Genomic DNA, 23,927 nt, shown 5'->3' with positions numbered 1-23,927 from the left:
TCATGCATTGCTTGCATGAATTCGTTTTCTGCAACGAAAAATGTTCGTGCGTTGTAAATAGTTGGTTTCGTCCATTTCACGAACTGAAAAAATGGCGACTTATAGAACGAAAACTTTCGTAATTTTAAGTATTTAATGTACATTGCATATCATTGAATGTCGTCGAAAATGAAATTATTTTTCGTGGTTGAAAATTTTTTTCGTTATTTTACTAAATGTTTATAAATAGTACGAATATTTCGTTAGTCGCACTATTTAATTTCTCATCCGATCTTTTAGGATCGATCTTTGACAACATTGATTTTTTCGCCATGTTTTTAGTTCGTGAAATAAACGAAACCAATTATTTACAATTTACGAACATTCTCGTGTCAGCAGAACCTATTCGTATTAGATTTACGAAAGAATTGGTTCAGTGATATTAATTATTGGTTTATAAATATTATGGGGACTTTTCGAAAAAATTGTTCATGTTACGAAAGATGCTCGTAAATATTAGAAACACTTTCGGATATTTCATTAAACAATTCGTTGCATTAATTAAACTGATTCGTAATAAGCCTACGACCGTTGTTTCGTGGATTTTACGAAAAACTCGCAATAAAAATAAAAAAGTTCCTATAGAACTACGAATGATTCATCATATATACGAAAAATTCGTATATTATACGAAAGTTTTCTACACGAAACCCATTTGTAGCAGATTTTGGAATATATGCTCTCACCGTAGGGTTGTCGTATTTCGCCTGCATAAAAAGCGATAACTCGTTGTGGAGAAAATACCTGCTTTAGTTAAATATTCACTCTTAACTTCCAATAAACGGCTGTACAGAACTTGAGTTGCATATTTAACAAAACAACTTTTTCTTTCAATTTAATACAAGATTGATAAATATATCAAAATTCTGAACAACCGACTGCCCAGAGCTACTGAAACAGGATAACGCTTTCTAAGGTGAATCCAGATTTATGTAAATTTTGTTCTCATCTCACCAACAAAAACTCCTTCTCGCGCGAAAAATGGAAATGCAGCAGTTTACACGCTCTACGGATCGACAGTTGTCACACTACTGTTCTTCCTTCTCCGATATTTTAACTCTGTTTTATGAATACACCTAAATGGATGTATTTAAGACTGCCAGCTTACTCGATCTCGGGGCATTCTTCAGTCTTCTAGTGAACGCCCGCCGCACGGGCGTCTTCCTCTATTCCACACAATCAGCGACGGTGGGGTCTGCTTCAAGGTCGACAGCCTCTTGCAGGGTCTCTGCTGGGGATAACTTTGGCTGATCTCTCTTTGGACATTCGTACTACATGATCACCATACTTTAGTCTGGCGTGTTTTATCAGCATGTTCATGTGTATGGTGCGAATCAAACTACATGTATTTAGGCCATCTCCATTTTCTACTGTGCCGCCGAATATTGAACGTAAATTATTCTCTCAAACACACCATGGTCGGCACGAAAAAAATAATCCGTTCATAAATTCATGAACAAAAGATCACAATTTCGAAAACCATGACCAAGGTTACGATTTACGAAAATCATGACCAAATTTCTGAAATTATGAATAATAAACCTCGTATTCATGAAACTATTTGTGTTTTTAAAAAAATAGTTCGCCCCGAATATATACACGGCTTTACATTCGAATGTTTATTTGGTTTACTCTTGTTGTTCCCAGCACATGTTTAGTCTTTGTTATGATTCTTGTTCGTGATTAGGGAATACCTAACTGACAGTTAAACGGTGTGCATCATTTTTGGATCTTATTCGCGATTTTTGTAATTTCTCATCACATTACCGTGTTATTTTATTCATGAGCTTACTATCGGATGTTTCTATCAGAGTAGCGGGATTTCTGTTCATGATTTCAGGATCTTAGTCGCGATTTTCGTAATTTCTATTCACGTTTTCGTGATATTTTAGTCATGAGTAGAGTGATTCATGGTCATGATTTCAGGATCTAAGTCACGATTTGTGATATTTTAATCACAAGTAATGTGATTTATGTTCATGGTTTCAGGAACTATCGTGATTTTCATAATTTTTATTCAAGTTGTCGTGATATTTTAGTCACGAGTAGAAATTTATGTTTATTTATGTGCACGATTTCAGCTTCTTAGTCACGATTTTTTGTATATTTGTCTCGAGTTGTGTGATATCTGATCATGATTTCAGGATCTTAGTCACGATTTTCGTAATTTCTGTTCACGTTATCGTATTTTATTCTAGACCTTACTTTCGAATTTGACACGTGACTGTAATGTGAGTCACATTCACATTCATGATATCAGCAATTTTATCGTGGTGTTCGGAAATTCTCATCGCCTTACCGTGGTCTGTTACATTTTGGTTAGAATCGGTTTTTAACTCGGAGTATCGTGACAATATGAACTGGATCATAAAAGTGTGATTAATTCGCTGTATCTTGTACTGTGAACTATATCACGAAGACGTTTTGAGGTGCTCTGTGCAGTTTTAGTTTTCTGTTCAGACGTCACACTGAACCTTATCAAATAAATATCGATATTCGAGGTTCTCATAATTTTCTTATACAGTGAAGACCCGATTTTATCAGCACTATATTTTATCAGCCCCCGATTTTACCTACCCCCGATTTTATCAGCGAAAATTGATAGTTAGTAGTTTGATGGGCTCTAGCAGGCGAACCAAGTTGAATTCGAGAAAATTCTTTCTTGAGCATATTTTTCTTATCTTAGAGATCCGAAAAATGCAAAAAAAATAATTTTTGATTTTGCACTGTCAGATACCCTTAAGCGGAATTTAGGCTACATAATCAGGAAAGGTTATGAGGCTATATCTAGGGATTAAAGAGGAATATTTTAAGATCTGCGGTTTCTTTAAATGGAAGAAAACTATATGTCCCGATTTTATCAATATCCCCGTTTTATCACCCTAAAATTTACTAAGGGGCTGATAAAAACGGGTTTTTACTGTATCTACTGCTCGTACCTATTACTGGTCGCTAGTAGCTGGACATTTCATAAAAAATTCTTGAAGCAAAAATGTTTCCACAAATAATACTCCAAAATTTGTGAAATAGTTAACGTGAAAATTTCGTTTCCCTGTAGCATAAAATTGAAAATGATTAGAGATATCTTCTAAACATCACCAGTACGCAAAATAGATAGTAAATCATGAACCAGTTCCCGAATATATGAATAATATTCCATGGTTTTGTGCACTATTTCCGGAGCACAGATATTAGATCCAAAATATTATGAAACGTGAAAGGTGAATGATAATTAAAGATTTTATTGCATTTCATGAGCACGGATATTGGATATTGGATATTGGTGACTAATATATTAGAAATCCTGAACCACTTTGCGAAAACATGAATAATATTTGATGATTTTGTGAAACAGTTCATGAGCACGAATGATGTGTCGTGACTTTTATACTAGGATCCATGAACCAGTTCACGAATACATGAATAATGTTTTATAATCTTTGATCTATTTCACGGACATGCTTGGTCACTCGTGACTATTATACTAGAAATAATGAACCAGCTCATGAATGCATGAATAATATTTTATGGTTTTGTGAATTATGCCACGAGTACGGATATTGGATCGTGACTAATATATTTGAAATCATGAATTAGTTCAGAGTAGAATTGACTGTATTCATGAATAAAATTCCGAGTTTCGTGAAAATATCTAGAATGTTTTGATTTTGTGAACTAATATTTCTAAATCCGTGAATAACATCATGAGTAAACCTTTGGTGTTAGGAATAATTTTCATAAAGTTGTGAACCAGTTCACGTACAAAAAATCGATTTAGTAATGACATGGCGGAAACCGTGACTGAAGTTTACAAAACAAAACCAAATATTTCCACTAATAAAATCGTTATGCGGGCGTTACTGAAGAAAAATTGAACATAATTATAAACACATCATTTTTCATGGTCGTTTTTTCGTAACGTAAAAACGTAATTGTTCCAGAATTCATGACACTTTATTCACGATTTTGGGAACATTTATTTGTGCGTTTTCTTCAACTCCCATGCCTCAGGGCCTTATGGAGAAACAGGGAGGTTCAGCGATTTGTATAAAGCAAGTCTGTCGACAGCGACTACGCAAACCATAGAAAATTGCAGCAGCGAGGCACCATTTTATCTCGCGGATAACAGCGACATCACACGTCATTTGTGTTCCTAGGCATAAGAACTCGTCGATAGCCTCGTCCCGTACCCCATCGTTATCCACTGCGTCGTTCACTACCAGCTACAATCTACTTTGTCTTATCTTATCAGATAGTCAGTCACATTCTCGTAGCACTTTTCAAAGGCAAAAATGTCTCTTTCACTGTTCTGCGACCAATGCCAATGATGTCGATGTCGTCTGCGAAGTTAAGAAGCATTTGAGATCCAGTGATGATGGTTCCGTTTCTTTGCACGTCGGATTATCGTATTACAGCTTCGAGCTCTATTCTGAACAGTAGATTATAACGGACACCACCTTGCTTAAATCCATCTAACGTCACAAATTAATCGGATGTCACTTTCGACCCATCCAGCGCCATTCGAAATGCTTCAATCTGCTTTGTTATAAAGCCACGTTTATGCATTATCTGCCACACTTCATTCCGTTTCATAGAATCGTTTGCCTCCTTGCAATCCATAAACGGATGATGCGTCTGCTAGTTGTATTCCATAATGTATCCAGGATTAGTCACACGATAAACATCTGGTTCATCGTTGATTGTCCTTTTAGGAACCCGCGTTGGGATTCGCCGATAAAGGAGTCAGGCAATAAATAAAGCACCTTAAAGGCAACATGTCTCGTAATGTCTCGATCATTGTTACACTCGATTTTATGTCTCTTCTGGTAAATAGTGTATAGTGCGAACATCAGTTTTTAGGCATGGCGCGGATTTAGCATGATTTTATTTTAAATGATACGTTATTCTAGACTTTTGTCTACTTTCACAAAATTTTATCGGTAAAAACTTTAAGCAAAACCTTTATAACAACTACTAAAGATGATTTAAAATTCCTTGACTTATCAGTTAAAATTTCTGCTTGGGTTAAGAACTGATTTTTCTAGGACAGAGTGATTTTTCGATCTCTCAAACAATGGCAAAAAGTACACCATTGAATTTATTTTTTATTTATTTGAACAATAATACAGAACCCCAATACAATGAAGTTTTCATATAGAGCGAATATGAAATATATGCAAAAATAAACTTTTACTCTCTTGGTTTTGAGCATTCTTACACAAAGTTCTGGGTATTGATAAGCAAAATTGAGAAAATTATATTTTTTTCTGAACATCTAATAGCATTGATGGTGAACATAGTATATGCCGTTCATGTTTTGAACTAATTTGTTGCGAAAAATAATTATAAACATTTTAGTGACATTCAATTAGCTAGAGATTACTGGGTAGGGAAAGTTGTGAAAATTAGAGTCATAGTACTCAAGTGAGAGCAAGGATGTGAAGTGAACAGATCGGAAAACTAGAAGTGGCAGGATCATTAGAACAGGCTTAATATCGTACGGGCTTAATCTTTGTCTTCTGTTAATGAGGGTCGAACTTAGGCAATATGAATACGAATCACCCGAGTTCACTAACATGTATCCTGGAATCGATAGACGTGTCCATCTTTACCGTTGCAACCGACGAAAAAAAATAAAAGTAATTATAAATCTAGAATCTTCAAAATAAACAATAATTCACCGATCACAAAATCGCTTTCGCTCTCCGGTCGCTTTCGGATGCTTGCCGCTTACGATTAATCACTTTCCGACAACAATTTCCAAACAAAAAAACAAGACAAAATTCGGACGTAATATCCGGAACGCGTAAGATCCGGAAAATTGCCTATGCTTCCTAATGATGAAAAACTGCAAATCGCTGAGTCGGTATCTGTTCGTATTTTATAGAAATTGTAAACAAACTCCACTACAGCTTGATAAGTAGAGTTTGAATGACGCAACGACGCTTAACTAAACTATGATATGAGCAATCAATTACCGTACCTGTACCCATTTATGATTAATTCATTATAAAAGCATTCGTTAAACACTAAGACATGCCTAGTGTTTTAATGGGTGATTCAGAAATATGGCGGTAAATATTATCGCCATGCTTTTTCAGATACACTACCACAATCAAAACAATCTGTCTGCATCCAGCACACAGGAAAGAATCAGCAGTACAACCAAACTAAAATATTAACTTGAAAGCATGCTGTAATGGATATTTTCGAGATGCTCATCACTTTTGCGCGAAATGTGCGTACGAGGCTATTCGGACGCCCTATTCTATCAACCACCGTCCAGCGGCATGCGGCTACGCACACGATTGCACACGTCATAGCATAGAAAATATGTGAGGCGACAATTGACAGCTGTGGCTAACCAGATTAAGTTTTTGTAACGCAATTATTTTGGTTGCTTCTTAAGGAGTTTCTCCACTAAATATTTCAAAGGTAAACATAATTTCATAGTAAAAAAAATTGACGGTCTGAATTGTTTCGTAAGGATGTTCGAATTACTCCTACATTGTAAAAGTATGGAAAATCGCAGAGTTTTGCAAATCGTCGCTTAGCGCTGCCATGGAGTGGTGCAAATGAATTTTTATGGCTCTAGGACCGACAAATCCTTTCACTTCTATCCACCTAAAAGGGCGATTTGCTCAAGTAGGTCCAAATAGCCCCGGGTTCCCCTACTATTATGATTCAAAAATACAATTTTTGAATATGATTCTAAACGCCATTTCAAATCAAAATGCTCGAAGCAAAAAGATCTCGAGATATTTTAAATTTTATTTCAACAGCACAATTATTTTGTTTTATTACGACCTTTTCATAAGTTATTCGCGGTTCTCCATCAACAACAACTGGTTTTCCGAAAGGCCCCTTAACAATTCCTGTAACTTTTCCTTTACCGTCAAGGCGATATTGTTAACTATTCGAAAGCTATACGAAAACAAACAAAATATTATTCAACCATAGGGTCTGATGATTAAACTATATTATTGAGTCATATTTTGGTTATTTTCATGTCGATTGATCTGCTTCAGATCTAGGGGACACAAGAGGAGATCAGAAAAGCGAATCAATTGAAAGTTTTAATTGCATCACTAACGACTTAGTACGCGTTATTAGGGATAATGTTACATTAGATATCAACCCGCTAAAAAAAATTTAAAAAAGTTTTGGATTATTATAAATTGTGCTGTTCACTATTGCCCAATTCGCAAACCATTATAGATATCAAACTAGCTCACAGTTTTAGCAATACTCCCAGGGCCTGCTATTTGGAGTTCAAATTACTCTAGTTTAGAGAAGAAGTAAATCACACTCGATGCCCGGCTATCCACAGTTTAAACACAAGAAAAATCTAACTGAACATTTTTTTGTTCTGAGTATTTGTGTATTTGGATCCCACCGCATAAAAACATATTCATTTCCTGGTCCCATTGCCTGCTGGTGGCGAATCCTAGACCAATACCTGTCCTGCAATCCAACTCCGTAATACCTATGAAAGCGTTGCTGAGTCGGTGGCCTTTCTTAAGTAGGTTTTACATCAACATTTCTTACTCTATCCTAAGTATCCGTGAAGATGGTCGTGGCCGGCAATGACGATTTTCATGCTATTGGTTTATTGGACTCGAAGAAATATTGTTGATTCCCGAACAGTTATCTTACAAGTAAGATGAGTTGAACTACCCATAGGCTACATGATAATCGTTAGTATGCAATCTACGAACAGCACCGTGCTTCGCAACGCATCATGAGCTCAAGATGGGATTCGTGCAATGCCTAATGTTTGGGACATTAGCAATTTAAATATCAGTATTATATATTTGAGCTTTTCTCTACAATCAGTTATTTAATTTTTATCTGAGACACGCTGAAATGAAATATCCGCAGAGGGAGAAAATGTTAAGAAGGCTGAACGAGTGGATGGGTATAGTTAAATGCAACTACAAACATTCACGTAATCCACCTTCGGCGAATGGCAGAGGTAGTACAATGATAAAAAAAAACTCACTTACCTAACAGCAATTAGGACCAATCACAATTAAGGTCATTAACATTCGCACTCACCATGATCACTGTAAGCTTTTGTGTCATTTTTTCTAGTTATTCAACTAATAATGAGGAAATTACCAGCACCATGACAGCACGCCCAAATACGAATAGAAATCAGAACAAGAAAAACCACCAGCTGGACGATATAATTCAAGCAGACAATTATGCTAGTTTACGCTGTTTTGTAGAGCGAACAGTTTAGTGGTAAATAATATCGAAATGGAGGTTGGCTCTGGAGCCGCGCAAAATTGATGATGGAGAAAGTGATAAACTAAGCCGCAGAAGAAAAAAAGTGTATAATGATAATCTATCAATGGCCGAATAAAGCATTTCACCCATAGACGCTTCCCAGATAGATGGAAAACTAGATCAATTCCGCAAAAACCTTGAGTAGCAAGCCACATCGAAGATTAAATAATCAAACGATTATATGAATCAATCCGAGTTGCACCAATTATTAGCGATTATCTTATCGCGAACGTTTACCCACTGAGGATCCTAAATCACCAATTATAACCGATTACACATTAAGCGATATGGAAGACCATGAACATGGTCTCTAGTGCCTTCATGTACCGCAATACCTGTTCGTTTGCACCTCGTCGGAAGCCTCTTATATCAATACCCTAAGGTATAATTGGAGCGTTCCGCCAGGCGCCCGCGTAGGCTCTCGTTAAAATCGTAATGACCCCAAACGATCCAGCGCTGATTGCTCGGCACGAAATGACAAATAACTGTTCATCGGTAATCATTGCCTCACTCGCAATCAGCTTGTCGCGTGAGAAAAAGTCAATGTACACTTCTTCCGCTACTTAATATTTTATTAATTTCCTTACCCAACGCAGCCAACGCTCGTTTGTTTGATAACATCGATTTCCATTCTATTCAGGCGTTAGCTGCCGGTGGCTTTAGTGAGACTGTCACCTAGCGAAAACGCTGCTGGCCCCGTCACCGGAAAGAAAACATTTCGCCATTTATGGTTTCGCTCGGCAGCTCACTGACCGCGACCAAAGATGAACTTCCCTGGGAAAGCATTTAAATCAGAGATACGTTTGTTCCGGTGTGCCCTCATCACTGCAGATTGCACAGGTTCGATGGCAACCGTATATTCACATATTCTAGCAGAAAAAAAAACACCACATAATTATGGCTAATTTCAAACAGCACATCAAAGTTTCCAGTAGGAAGATGATCTTTTTTTACCTTCAACGAATGATGAGTAGATATATCTTGCTTCTAATAAGCCCCTTCCTAAGAACAACACTGTTTTGCGCACCTTTGGCTGATGTTCTCACATTAAACACCGGAGAAAAGTTGATTTTTTTTGTTCAGAGCAACATGCTACCGTGTGACATTTGATGCAAATTGTGTGAAATGGAATTATTTGAAGCTGTACATATATGCGGTTGTCTTTTGTATTACAATAAATTGGAACGTACCAGTCGATTACCGGGAAGCGATGCAACTATGAACTTTTTTGCTGATGCTTGAGTCATTTAAACTTGAACAGTTTCAATTCCACATATCAGAGGTTTCAGTTTCGATTCGGGTGTTACATACGGGAGATTGCAACAAGTTCAATATTTTATTATTTTTGCAACCATTTGACTGGTCTTAGTAACAGAATGTTGGAAGTGAATCGAATATGTTACTGAGATATGAACACACGATAAATCAGCTACCTAAACTATGCCAAATTCGTATGCTGGAAACACCAGTAAACTTATCACAGTAAACAATCACTTGCGGTGGAAAACCATCAACAGCACGCTTTATTAATTCGGACACGTGTTGAAATCACTCAACGGATGGATAATTAACACCACATCATAACACATTAATATAATAATCATATAAGCAGTGCGACAGACGCCACCCTTATCCCTATTTCGACCTCTTGCTGCTATAATCTTCGAGTGGCTTTCGAGTGAAGAGATTATGTTTACAACATTTTAATCATATCAACACCAACCGCCAACATGACTTCATCGGCGGTCGTGATCTTCTTTTTTTGTTGATATTCGTTCCATCAAGCTCTCCTACCACCGCAAATTTCTTCTCCGGGCCAGTTGCCTATATGACGAGCAATTCCCCCTGCTATGTTTGTTATGGGTACGTTTTCTTTCAGTCAGATTCGGGGTGAGTGTTGTTATTATTATTGTTATTATCTGTATTAATTACTCCTTCATCATCATCCGCACCAATCACCCGCTCGTTCCATCACCATTGTCCGTTCGGACGGACGAAAAGAGGGAACAATTTTCGGTCGAAAACCATTGGCCCCCATTCAGTTTTTTGAGCATAGACATCGACGCATTTCTCTTGGGCGCGGAGTCGGAAAGCTATTATTACTTCACCGGGCGCGGAATATTCTATTCCTAGTAGTTGGTTTCAAAATCATGAATGGTTAGGTGGTTAGGCGAAATGAACAATGAATAGCTATTGTTTAGCAATGTTTTCAATGAGCGTTATCTGATTTCTGCTTGGTTTTGTATTTATCCCAAATAAAATGAGTACCTTTGCTTTGACCCAAACATACCGATTATTGCTGAACTAGTCGAGCAACATGTTATGATTTAAAATTTAAATGGGAAGCCTGCTTTAGAAGGCAATCATAAGATGATTTTGCATTTTCTGTAATGAATAGAATCGACGACATTAATTTCTCAACTATATGTGATTATATGTATACGTACAACTATGGGTGGCAGTTATTTTCACGATGCTTGATTTTTTTCATCGTCTGTCATAAAATCAATCAATCGAGTAAATTTTTGAATGAAATTGGATCATATGACCGCGTACTCCAAAGCAATAATAAATTTTCACATAAGTTTTATGTGAAAATACATATTTTTTTTTAAATATGTGAAAAACGAATTTTTTCGGCTTATACAGTGAAGACCCAATTATACAGTGAAGACCCGATTTTATCAGATTTTTGACCCGATTTTTCAGCTCATATGAAAATTGATAGTTGGTAGTTTTATGGGCTCTAGCAGACGAGCAAAGTTGAATTCGAGTAAATCCTTTCTTGAGAATATTTTTCGTATCTTATCCGAAAAATGCAAAAAAAAAAATTCTTGAATTTTGCACTGTTACTTAAGATAAATTGAAATTAAATAATCAGGAAGGGTTATGAGGCTATATCTAGGGACTAAAAAAGTATATTTTAAGAGCTTCAGTTCATTAAAAATGAAAGACAAATATGTGTCGCAATTTTGTCAATGTTCCTGTTTTATCAGACTAAAATTTACCACGGGGCTGATAAAAACAGGTCATAATTGACATCACAAAAAAGTCATGCATTTCCCATGCATTATTTCATTCGTCTTGGGCCACGTGTTTATATAATCCTTCGCTGAAAATTTTGCACAAAATTTTTTTTCTATCCCGATTGATTTTATGACGTGCAATGGACATAATCATAGCATCGCAGAAATATTTGACACAGTGAAAAAATTTGTTCATAAATTTACGAAAAACAAAATCACGATTTCGTAAAAAGATCCGTTTACGAAAATCGTGATCAAGCTCCCGAAATTATGAAAAATAAACTTTGTATTGATGAAACTTGTAGTATTTCCACAAAACTAGTTCACGCCAAAGAAAAACATGGCATGACATTCAAATGATTGGTAAGGTTATAACGGTTCCCGCATCGGGCAGCCAGCAGAAATCCGTCAGGATTCCGACAGGTGTCAAACTATATCAAAGTGGCGCTGTCAGAATTCAGCTATACTCCTACCAATTATGACAGATAGATTCACCTCACCGGTTCTCTATTGTATATTCTTGGTTAATCTTCGCCATATTTACATGTTAAATAACAAGAAGGAGAGTTTTGACAGACGAATAAAGGAAAAACAAATATTTTGATTTAAACACGGTAAGTAATATGGATTTCATGTCTCCAATTACTAAAGACATATTTTTATTATAACTATACATAAAATTTAAAAAATGATTATGAAGATGCTATAGAAACCCACCATCAGTGCATAGAATACTCCTGTGGCAGGTGGTCGCTAAAATGAAGTGGAACCATAAACGGAGTCATTTATGCGCAATTCGAAGGGGCAGATCTTTCATCCTCCCCTTCCAACGATATGATCCAGCCCAAAGAATAATGCAATTTTCAATACTTCTTAAGGCACTGCCTGATGGTTTGTGTGAGAAGTGCGCGTCAATCTCATTACTGAGAAGTGCATGTCAATCTTTTTACTTACTTATTACGCTTGTCGGATGAAAACGTTAACAGCAACAGCATGATCCCAGAACTATGCAATCTCGGGCAGTATTCTTATTTTGTGACTAGAAGCTGGCGACCCACGACATCTAGTCTAAGCTGCAACTTGAATGATACCCTGATGCTCCCTTCCAACCAGGGGCGGCGAAACACTTTACGCCCGAGTGGATAGAAAGCACAGGGTGAGTGGTCCATTAGTAAGGATTTTTTCCCTTTTCGCAACGCACACGCTTACATTACATTCACATTAAATCACGTTCGTTTATGCAAATGGAATTGTTGCACATCGATGTTTTTAAATATATGTAGTGCGAGATACATGCGTTGCACATCTAAATTTTTTGAAATGGTTCAAAATTTCGAGTGGGTAATTACCCACTCAGTTATTTTCGAGTGGGTAGTACTACCCATACTATCCACGCTTTCCGCCGGCCCTGCTTCCAACCCCACAGCATTTACTTTTCATATAATGAAAATTGCCGGTGCCGCCTGGCAGAAATCTGGCAGAAAAACGTTAATAACCGTCAGGCGAAAAATTATGCATGTGATTCGGCAGAACTCTGCCAGCCTGACCCCCAGAAATTCCGCGAGACTTTTTATTTCGCTGCAGGCTATCTGTGGGGAATTCGGCCAGGCACGTCCTAGTGGGTTGTGCTGAATATGTATAGTTCATAATTTGGGGATACACTGATTTGTAACTAAATCGACCAAAAGAGTCGAGAATAATACGATGCTCATGATTTCTGGATATTCGTTATTTCTAACTACGTCATCGTGATATTTTTTATGAGTTCACTTTGGATTATTCTGCCGGAATAGTGTGATTCATGTTTATGATTTCCGGATCTAAGTGACAATGTTCGTAATTGTTTTTGTGTTATAGTTATATTTCAAAATTCACACTTGCATAATTCGCTCGAAGTAATGTAGTTCAGGTTCATGATTTCAAAACCATTTTTTTACGAGGAGTAACGAGAATATATGAACTGGATAATGAAAGTTATTTCATCTAATCGTCAGAGCGTCAATACTACACTAGATTAAACATGGACATATTCAGAAGAGTTACTGAACAATGCCTGTTCTACAACTTTGTGAAAGACACTCAATTTCTATCTCTCTCCATGGAAAAGTTAGTGTTGGCGCCATCTGTGCCATCTTAGTCATATTATTTACTAGGTTTCTTCCAAATGTTCTGTTAAACTAAACCCAATACATTTTTAATTTTTGTTTTAATTTTCATTATTATTATTTTTTCATTTTTTTCGATTGATGTAGTTACACTTTCTTTTTTACTTTTTAACCACATACAATTAGCTAGAGATTACTAAGTACGGAAAGTTATGAAAATTAAGAGCCATTGTACTCAAGTGAGAGCAATGATGTGAAATACACAGCTTGAAAAACTAGAAGTAGCAGGGTCACTAGAATCAGGTTTAAAATCTTACAGATTAATCTTTTATCTTCTGTTGGCAGGAGTTCCGTTTAGGCAGTGTTACTACGAATCGCTCAAGTCTACCAACATGTCTCACGGCAAAGACAGATTTGTCCCTCTTTATCATGAAAACTGTTATGTGCACAATAGAACACGTTGTTAAACCCTTTCATGCCCAACTTTTTCTAGCGCATAACCATTTATCCTTGAAAATGGTGGCGTCAAGAAATCCGGAAAAACCATTTTTCATAAGGATAGGTTGTTTTGGAGTCTGGTCCTTACCTTCCTTCGATTGGATTAGTGGACTGTATCCTAATTTAATTCCCGTTTCCTGACGGTGGCAAAGCTTGTCGGCAGACACTTGATACCTTCCGGCAATCGGCAAAGGATTCAGGGACTTGTACATAAATAAGCTTAACACCAGCCATATACCGATAACACTTTACATTTCACACTATATTTTCACATTTAATTAACATTTATTCGTACACAATATGACAAATCAATACATTACACTTTACATTGAATTGGTTGCTGCGACCGAGCAGCTTCTTCGCCGAATATGCACTGATGGCGCCTTTCTCCTTTATTCTCCTATTCCGGGGGCTCCAGGGGGTGAAGTTCAGCAAAGGTGGTGCGCCAGGGCTTCGTTTCCTCTGCTTCCGTCGTCGAGAGATTATCCCTCCAGTCCTACCGATGATGATGATGATGATGCAATTCAGCTGCATTTGTTTACTCGTACTGGCTCCGATGTGTGAGTAGACCGATGACATTTCTCGGCCAGCTGGGTAATCGTACATTATGTTGTGTTTACATCAGTACAGTGAACCGGTGATTTCTTCTCAGTAGGGAAAAAAACGGTGTAGCGGTCGAGGGGTGCATAAATGGTTTCAGGGTGAAGTAGTACATTCGCAAACATTCTCACCTCCCCTGAAATTGCTGAAATTTCTGAAAAGAAAGAAAACCTCTCGCACACCGTACTGAAGCGTCGATATTTCCAACTACTGGGAACCACTTTCTGTTTCTGCCGTCGATGATGGTAGAATGCATATTTTCTCCACTGGTCTAACTAAAACTCCTGTCGCTGTTTTCAGTGTCACTACTCTGACGACTCCATCGTCCGCAGGGTGCACTTGTTGGATTCTTCCCATTTTCCAACGGATAGGAGGAAGGTTCTCGTCTCGAATGACAACCAATTGTCCTTCACTGATCGAAGTTGCTGGCTGCCAACGTTTCGTTCTTGCTTGTAGTTGCGCTAAATACTCTAATCGCCACCTTTTCCAAAACTCCTGCATTTTTTTCTGAACAACTTGCCATTGTTTTAATCTGTTTAGCGGTACCGCTGACAAGTCTGGATCGGGAAGTTGTTGTAACGATGTTCCAATTAAAAAATGTCCCGGCGTTAACGGTTCGAGGTCGTTTGGGTCATCGGACATGGCTGTCAACGGTCTCGAGTTTAAACAGCCTTCCACCTGGGCTAAAAGTGTGTTCATATCCTCAAATGACACTGTATTCTCTCCGAGAACCCGTAGTAGGTGGTGTTTTGCCGATTTTACAGCAGCCTCCCAGAGGCCTCCGAAATGAGGAGCGCTTGGAGGATTGAAATGCCACTGTATTCCCTCCTTGGAGCATTCGAGTGTCATTTTTTCACGATACTCCTTACTCCGTATCAGATCTAATAGTTGTTTCAACTGGTTGTGGGCTCCGACAAAATTTGTCCCGTTGTCCGAATAAATATCGGAACATTTTCCTCTTCTCGCTGTGAATCGTCTTAAAGCTTGCATGAAACGATCGGTGGACAAATCAGTCACTAGCTCTAAGTGGACTGCCTTGGTGCAGAGACAAATAAAAACTGCTACATATGCCTTCACAGCGGTACGACGCGGTCCTGGGCGGACGTAGACTGGCCCGAAGTAATCTACTCCGGCTTTGGAAAATGGTCGTGAAATGGTCACACGCGCCTTGGGTAATTCCCCCATGAACTGTGGGGTAGGCTTCGGTTTTGCTCGGAAACAACGGTGACAGCGTTGGACGATCTGTCGAGCTACATTGCGACCTCCAAGCGGCCAATACTGGAGTCTAATTGTGCCAAGGAGAAGCTGCGGACCTGCATGAAGCAATCTTTTGTGATAATGCTCCAATAGCATTCGGGTAAGCTGGTGCCTGGCTGGGAGAACTATTGGATGCTTGGTATTCTCATTCTCCGACGAATGCCTTAAGCGCCCACCAACTCGGATAAGACTGTCCTTTGACAACTGTGGACTAAACCATCGTAACGGTGAATTTCTAGCTACCACTTCATTTTTTGCGAGCGCCTTCCACTCCTTGCTGAAGGTTTCCTGTTGGATAAGCCTCATCAACACATGCTCCGCCTCCACCAACTCTGCTGTCTTTAGAAAGCCCTTCCACATTTTAGAATCTCCCGTTCGTTTGAGGATTTTTATCAATCGTAACCAATAAGCTGTACGCCTTACTAAATCGATAAAGTTGGAAAATTTCCTGACATACCAGGTACCGAACTCTTCCTGTTGTTGTGAGCAGGGTGCTGCTGTACGACGAATCTCTTTTTCCGCGTCTTCCACGCTTGTCCTTACTTGGTGTTTTGGCCATGTTTCGAACGTCTCTTGAAACCAAGGTGGCCCTTTCCACCACAGCTTGCTACACTGGATCTGCTCTGGAGTCAATCCTCGTGAAATAAGGTCTGCCGGGTTCTGGATACCTGGAACGTGCTGCCAAGTATGGTTCTCAGTAATTGCTTGGATTTTAGCCACACGGTTTGCAACAAATGTAGTCCACATCGAGGGTGTTGCCTTGAGCCAATGGAGAACGCAGGTGGAGTCTGTCCAAAAAAACAACAGTGCCTCCATCTGAATGGCCGCGGAAATCTTCTCCGCAAGCTGAGCCGCCATCAAGGCTCCGCACAATTCCAATCGCGGAATGGATTGGCATTTCAATGGGGCCACTTTGGATTTGGACGAAAGCAATACTACACGAACGCCTCCCGTTGAATCCACACTCCGGACATATGCGCATGCTCCGTATGCTCGTTCCGACGCATCTGAGAAGAAATGCAGCTCAACCTTGATAGCCCTGGGTTTTATCACACATCTCTCGATTCTCAGATCGTTTAACAGTGGCAATTGGCAATGAAAGGTTCGCCAGTCTGCATCGACCTTCGGTGGTAGCGCTTCATCCCAGCCCAAGCTCTTTCCGTGGTCGTCCTTCAGGCACCACAGCAACTGCATGAAAATCTTTGCAGTTGTGATTACCGCTCCTATCAGGCCTAGCGGATCGAATAGCGTAGCAATGATTGACAGCACCTTTCGTTTCGATAGTTGACCAACTGGGTCCAGTTCCTGTATTTTGAACCGGAACATCAGAACATCATCAACAGGAAACCACACAAGTCCTAAGGTCCGTACTTCGGGATCAGGGTCTAGCTGGACTTCTTCCGTTTGCAATATCGCCAGGTTTTCTTCTGGTATGCCTTGCAATACCATCGGGCAGTTGGAAGCCCACTTTCTCAGACGGAATCTGCCCTTGGCCATCATCTCGTCCAGCTGGATTCGCAGCTCCAACGCTGCTTCTGCTGCGTCAGCACCAGATAAAACGTCGTCCATATAAACATCTTCTGATGCGGCCTTTGCCGCTAGTGGATATCGTGCTTGCTCGTCCATAGCCAGTTGTTTGAGAGTTCTGGTTGCAAGGAACGGAGCCGGCTTGGTTCCATATGTGACCGTAGTTAACTCGTAGGTCCCGACCTCCTCGTTACCATCCACACGCCACAGAATTCGTTGAAGCGGCATGTCCCCTTCATCGATTTTGATTTGTCGAAACATCTTCTCGACATCCGCTACCACCATGTACTGTTTGGTTCGGCTCCGTAGAATAATTGACCGGAGATCGTCCTGAATCACCGGTCCCACCAATAGTGCATCGTTTAGAGACGTTCCCGAGGAAGTTTTGCACGATGCATCAAAGACCACTCTGACCTTGGTTGTGGTGCTTTCCTGTTTGACCACTGGATGATGAGGTAAGTAGCAGTGTTTGCCTTCCTCATCTCGTGTCACAGATACCCTTCGCATGTGGCCTAGCTCCAGATATTCCGCCATGAACTGGTTGTACTGTTTCCGGAGCTCTGGATCCTTCGACAGTCTGCGTTCCAAAGCTTCTAGCCGCCGGAATGCGATGTCCCTTGACTCGCCCATCCTTGCCAGTGCGACTTCATCCCTTGGTAGTGAGACTGTGTATCGGCCATCCGTTCCTCTTCGTACAGTTCTAGCATACTGCTCCTCGCAGCGTGTTTCCTCAGGCGAGTAAGTTGAGGTAGAATCGATCTCCTCACAGGACCAGAAACGAGTCAATATTTCCTCCAGACCGACTGCCATATTGCAGGTTATACGTTGGGTTTCTAGCGAGCTTTCAACCGTGCCAGCTACTACCCATCCGAATACCGACTCGGTTAGAGTAGGAAGGCCCTTGCCTAACTGCACTTCATTCCCGGTATGGAAAAATGCGAAGAAGTACTGGATCCCAAGCACTAAATCAACCGCCTTGGATTTGAAAAATGCTGGATCCGCTAGCTCCACACCAGTTGGGATTTCCCATCCCGTCATATCCACGTTGGCTATCGGAAGATTTGCTGTGACACTCGGTAGTAGAAGAAACTCCATCTTCCGCGAGAAAGCAGATACTCGCGACTTGACTGTTGTTGTCACCTTATGCTTGACCTTGGTATTGGATTGCCCAATCCCGTACACAGACACGTCGGACCGTCGCCGTTGAACACTCATCAGTTGACATAACCGCTCGGTCATGAAATTGCATTCAGAACCCGAATCCAGTAGAGCCCTTGCCTGATAACTACCTCCTTGATCGTCCTCCACTAAGACGATGGCCGTAGCTAGTAATACCGATGAGCTGCGCTGACCAGACATGTTGGATGAAACAGCCGATGGTGTGCTGGCCATTCTGGTTCTAGATTCCCCTTCCTTGGAATTCCCGGAACTGTTTGCTACCTTAGTGGTTGACTCCTTACCGCCTTCGCCGTCCGTCCGAAAACATACCAAGGTATGGTGCTTGCCCTTGCAATTACGGCACACATATCGTGAAGAACAATCCGCAGCCAGATGACCCTTCCGGAAACAATTGCGACATAAGGAGTGGTTGCGGAGCAGCTTATCGCGGGCGGATACTGCTAAACGTTGGAAAGCTGGACATTGATAAAGCGGATGGGATTCCGAACACGCGATGCACCGTCCTCCTGTATTTTGTACGACGCTATGGCTAGAGCGCGCTACAAATGGCTTCCTTTGCGGTTGCGGTACGACAACCTTGGGTTCAACGGATCTAGTTGGCAATGCTCCCAGTACTCTGATCCGTCTTTGCAAGAATTCGGTCAAATCCTTCACCGTATCCTGCTCCTTGGTGGATGAATGCTCTTCCCAAGCTCTCCTGGTTCCACTGTCTAGACGCGAAGCTAATATGTCTAGCAGTAGAAGATCCTTGTAGTCGGCGGGTTGTACCAGCTGATCAAGGGTCTGAACAACACGTTCGAATCCCTCCAACAAAGACTGCAATTCGTTGGCCGACTCCTTAGCCAGATTAGGTAACTTAAACAGCGCTTGAATCTGACGCCGCTTTAGGATTTTACTGTCGTTGTAGCGTTTGGTTAGCGTCTCCCATGCGACCTGATAATTCGCCCTTGTAATCGACAGCGGGTCAATAAGCGCCTTAGCTTCTCCTGACAGACATCCCTTCAGGTAATGAAACTTCTCGACATCCGGTAAATCTGCTTTCCAATGGATGAGCGATGTGTATAGATCGCGGAAACTCAACCACTCATCAATGTTGCCGTCGAAGGTTTGCAACTTGATTTGTGGGAGTCGCACATGCTCTATGGTGGGTTGTTGTGTCATGTCGAGTCCCCGGATGGAGGCATTCAGGATAGCAGGTTCTTCTAGCTCCTTGATCTTGTCTAACAACACCGACTTCACCTGGTAGTAGCGGTTTCCAAACTCCGACTGTTGCTCAGCATAGGCGTCATCCTCTGCTTCGAAGTCTTCGTGTGTTTCGATATCCAAGATCACATCGTTCACCTTCTCCCACAACTCCTCAAGTTTTTCCAGTCGAACTGTCACCTGGCTGGCTGTAGTTTCTACCCCAAGAGAATCGGCGAACCTGCAGATATCCCTGAACATATTCTGGTATGACCTCAGCTTGGTTTGCAGCGTCCGCAACGCCGGTGACTTCTTAGCACTCGATGATGTAGTCGGCGGCATTGTAACACAATTTCACTTTGACAGAACGGGAAGATAATACGGAGGTGTAATATTCTGCTTGTTTCCTAACTTCGGATGGGCATATACTGTAGAGCTGTTTTTATTATTTACCTGAAGAAACAGGAATTTCCGCTTTCTCTACAGTTATGTCCCTCAGAAATATTCGAACGATGCGGCTCCAAATGATTGTGGAAGTACGAGTAATTTAAATACTTCATACGGATCCAGATTTCGCGGGAGAGGTGAAAAGGGTTATGTAGTAAAATTGTTGGTCCAACTACGGCTGAACATATACTGTTCTAACTGACCTGACAAAACAGTAACGCTGCTAAATTTCATGAAAAAAACGATGTGCCGGATTTTCTCGTGATCACACCGATGCTCCGAAAGTAGGACGCAGTGAAACAATAATGCACTTATGCGCGCCCCTTGTTCATATGCTTGTAAATGTTGTTTATGTATGTATACATCGATCACGATCAAAACAGTGTTTAGAGAGGAGTGAAATATGCTATGTAGTATGGCAATAGATTCCAGCTTCGGCCGGACATATACAAGTGGTGCAATTCAATTAACTGACCTGGAAGGATAACGGTCGCTCCTGCACCAAGTGAACCAGCGTAGGATGTAGTTGCAGTCGGGAATTTTAACGGTAAGTTGGTTGAAATACGCCTCATTCGTCTAAGCTAATTTTCCTTGATAACTTGCAGTGATGGTGTTATTTCTGGACAAACCAGGGCAATTCGCCCATTCCGGAATGGTTTCCTTTTGCGACGGGTGCCGACGATGTGAAATGCAGTTGGCTCGATTCTGCGATGATCTTGTTGGTGACTTCCCGGTCACAGAATAAGCGGAATGAAGTGTGAAATATCCTGATTATGTGCAATGTAGCAATAAATGTCACAAGTGAAGGTAACAGTAATCGTTTCACTGTAATCCTAATTTCGAAACTCCTATGTGCAGCAAATGATTATGGCTCCAGCACCCAGGGGATTATTGAAACTGCGATGGCGGTTACAGCTTGGCTTGCTTCTTGTAAGAACAGGAATTCGTTGGATGAATTCGCAATGGCGACCTTCTGCCCTCTTGGTGGATGGGTTTTTGGTTGGATTCGTGCGGGATCCGGTTCGAAGGACCAATGTTTTGGAGTCTGGTCCTTACCTTCCTTCGATTGGATTAGTGGACTGTATCCTAATTTAATTCCCGTTTCCTGACGGTGGCAAAGCTTGTCGGCAGACACTTGATACCTCGGATGGGCACTGATGGCGCCTTTCTCCTTTATTCTCCTATTCCGGGGGCTCCAGGGGGTGAAGTTCAGCAAAGGTGGTGCGCCAGGGCTTCGTTTCCTCTGCTTCCGTCGTCGAGAGATTATCCCTCCAGTCCTACCGATGATGATGATGATGATGCAATTCAGCTGCATTTGTTTACTCGTACTGGCTCCGATGTGTGAGTAGACCGATGACATTTCTCGGCCAGCTGGGTAATCGTACATTATGTTGTGTTTACATCAGTACAGTGAACCGGTGATTTCTTCTCAGTAGGGAAAAAAACGGTGTAGCGGTCGAGGGGTGCATAAATGGTTTCAGGGTGAAGTAGTACATTCGCAAACATAGGTGCTTCCCTCTCAATGTTAGAAGCTGCTCAAATTTCACCTTCCAATGATCAAGACAATCTAAATTGAAAGGTTTTATCAGTTTTCAGAAATATTGCAAAATAAGGTATCTCAAAATTTCATTTTTCGTCGTCAACGTAAACTGTCCCTGGCAGAACTGTTCCACCGGAATCCAATCAGTTGCATTGTAATAACATCAGTTCTAGAGCTAATACCGATAACTGTCAGTGCTCAAGTAAAAGGTAATAATTTTACTTGTTTTTGTGAGCCAATCGTGCCTAAACCAAAGGTTAGAGCTGTTGAAAAACGTTGTTGTTTATAAACAACATGGATATGAAGGGGTTAACAGGGCAGACTGTCGGCAACATCGCTGAATATTATCAGTGTTTGTGGCACTTTCTTTGTTTTTAAAGACAAAAATATGTGACGCGGAAAACTTGCAAACATATCCCGGTCCTGGGTTACATTGTAAAATATATTTCACATTACTTGAGAAACACAACGAGAGACAGCGCCACATCCTTTTGCTTCTGTAAAAATAATAAATGTAAAAATAGTATTTTTCTAGACATTATGACGCTATTCGCCGTTACGATAATTCTAAAACGTATTTTAACCCTTCGGATGTCGCACAAATGGCCCAATGTACAAGCAGCCGCAGCTGCTCTAAGACGATTTCGCTAGATTTTCAGAGCAACGTGCACTCAGTGCACTAGCGCGACCGCCGGAAGGTTAAAGCACCTAATGAGTCTCCTGGTGGCCAGGCGCTTAGAGACTCCTCCAACCTTGAATCGCCCGAAGTCCAGCAGAATGTTGGATCGAATCCCTATCTCGATTACCTCTTTCCGTGACACTCTAGAGAAAAAGGGTCGAACCAGTAATCCTTCCCTTTCCTGCTGCGATCTACGTTCGGACCGGGCCGGCGCCGGCTTTGATCAATAAACCACTTAAGATTCCCAGATATTGTTTTGTGAGTTGTTTTACGAAAACGATTTGTGACCCTGTAGCACATTTTTGGCGCTCAGCATAGTTTCCGTTTTGTTTCTGAGCATCACACTATATCTATTATATCACCTGCTCGTACCTATGACCGATCACTAGCAGCTGGATACAACTATGTTATATTTCATAAAACAGTTCACGGAACAAAACTGACTCTATGAATAATAGTCCATCAAATTCTGGAAAACAGTTCAAGTGAAAATCTCAAACCCATGTGCAGTAATGCATGGAAGAGAAAATGATTAAAGATATCGTTCAAATTTCACAAGCAAGAAAGTTACATCGTGAATGATATACTGTGATTCAAGAATCAGTGCACGAATCCATATTTCAAGGTTTTGTAAACTATTTCAAGAGCACGAATCGTGACTAAAAAAATAGGAATTATGATACAGTTAATATTTAATGAACTTGAACAATTCCATGAGCAGAAATGGTGAGTCGAGACTAATATATTACGTATTATGAACCAGTTCACTGGGAAAGAATATATTCATGGATAATATTCTGATTTTCATGAAATAGTTCACCAGAAAATATCAAGACTTACTGTCGAATTTGACACGCGGAATAATGTAATGCGTTATAAATATGAATCTCGTAGCATCTCTATGCTTTACCCTTACATAAATTTACATGCACCCTGGAACAGTTACGTTTTTATGTTACGTTACGTTACGAAAACAGGACCCTGTACAATTTTTCTTTCGAAACGTTTGCATATCGCATTGATTTGTGGAGATACTTGTTTTTTTTTTGTTTTGTGAACTTCAGTCAGTTTCCGCTATGTCATTACCAGTTGCTGCCCGTGAACTAGTTTACATACAGGTGAACTAGTTTACCATATATTTAAGAATATTATTCACGTGCCTATGTTAATGGTTATACGTACAGAACTGATAAAAGATTACATCATACATCGTGATGTAGTTTTCGTGGTTGGGAATTATTTCGCAACAGCCAAACAGTCTTGATATTTGTTCGTAAACTATTTTTCTAAATTCCGAATATTGTTCATGGATCTCTTCATGTACGTAAAATAGTTCACAAAACCATAATATAGGTTTCCACTTTCATTATATAGTGTATATAGTATGCAGTATGGCCATGGTCCTATTAGTTTCACGTGAATAATCTCACACAACTAAAAATATTATTCATGGATCCCTGCTTCGTGAACTGGTTCTTTGTTTATAGAATATTATTCGAATCAGGGGTGAGTCGATTAAGTTTTCAAAAAATCTATTATTTTTCTGGGCAGTCTAA

General features: G+C 40.3%; 1 protein-coding gene and 1 long non-coding RNA gene across 2 annotated transcripts in view; one reads left to right on the top strand and one right to left on the bottom strand.

The window, feature by feature from the left end:
• Positions 1–23,927, bottom strand: part of LOC131688455 (uncharacterized) — a 177,539-nt gene that overhangs the window by 100,751 nt on the left and 52,861 nt on the right. The window lies entirely within an intron of this gene.
• Positions 19,938–20,963, top strand: LOC131688456 (uncharacterized). Its single transcript, XR_009305237.1, has 2 exons — positions 19,938–20,699; positions 20,758–20,963. It is a non-coding gene; the product is annotated as an uncharacterized LOC131688456 (long non-coding RNA).

This window comes from Topomyia yanbarensis, chromosome 3 (assembly GCF_030247195.1).
Source record: "Topomyia yanbarensis strain Yona2022 chromosome 3, ASM3024719v1, whole genome shotgun sequence".
Taxonomy (NCBI): domain Eukaryota; kingdom Metazoa; phylum Arthropoda; class Insecta; order Diptera; family Culicidae; genus Topomyia; species Topomyia yanbarensis.
This window is presented reverse-complemented; position numbering and strand designations above follow the sequence as displayed.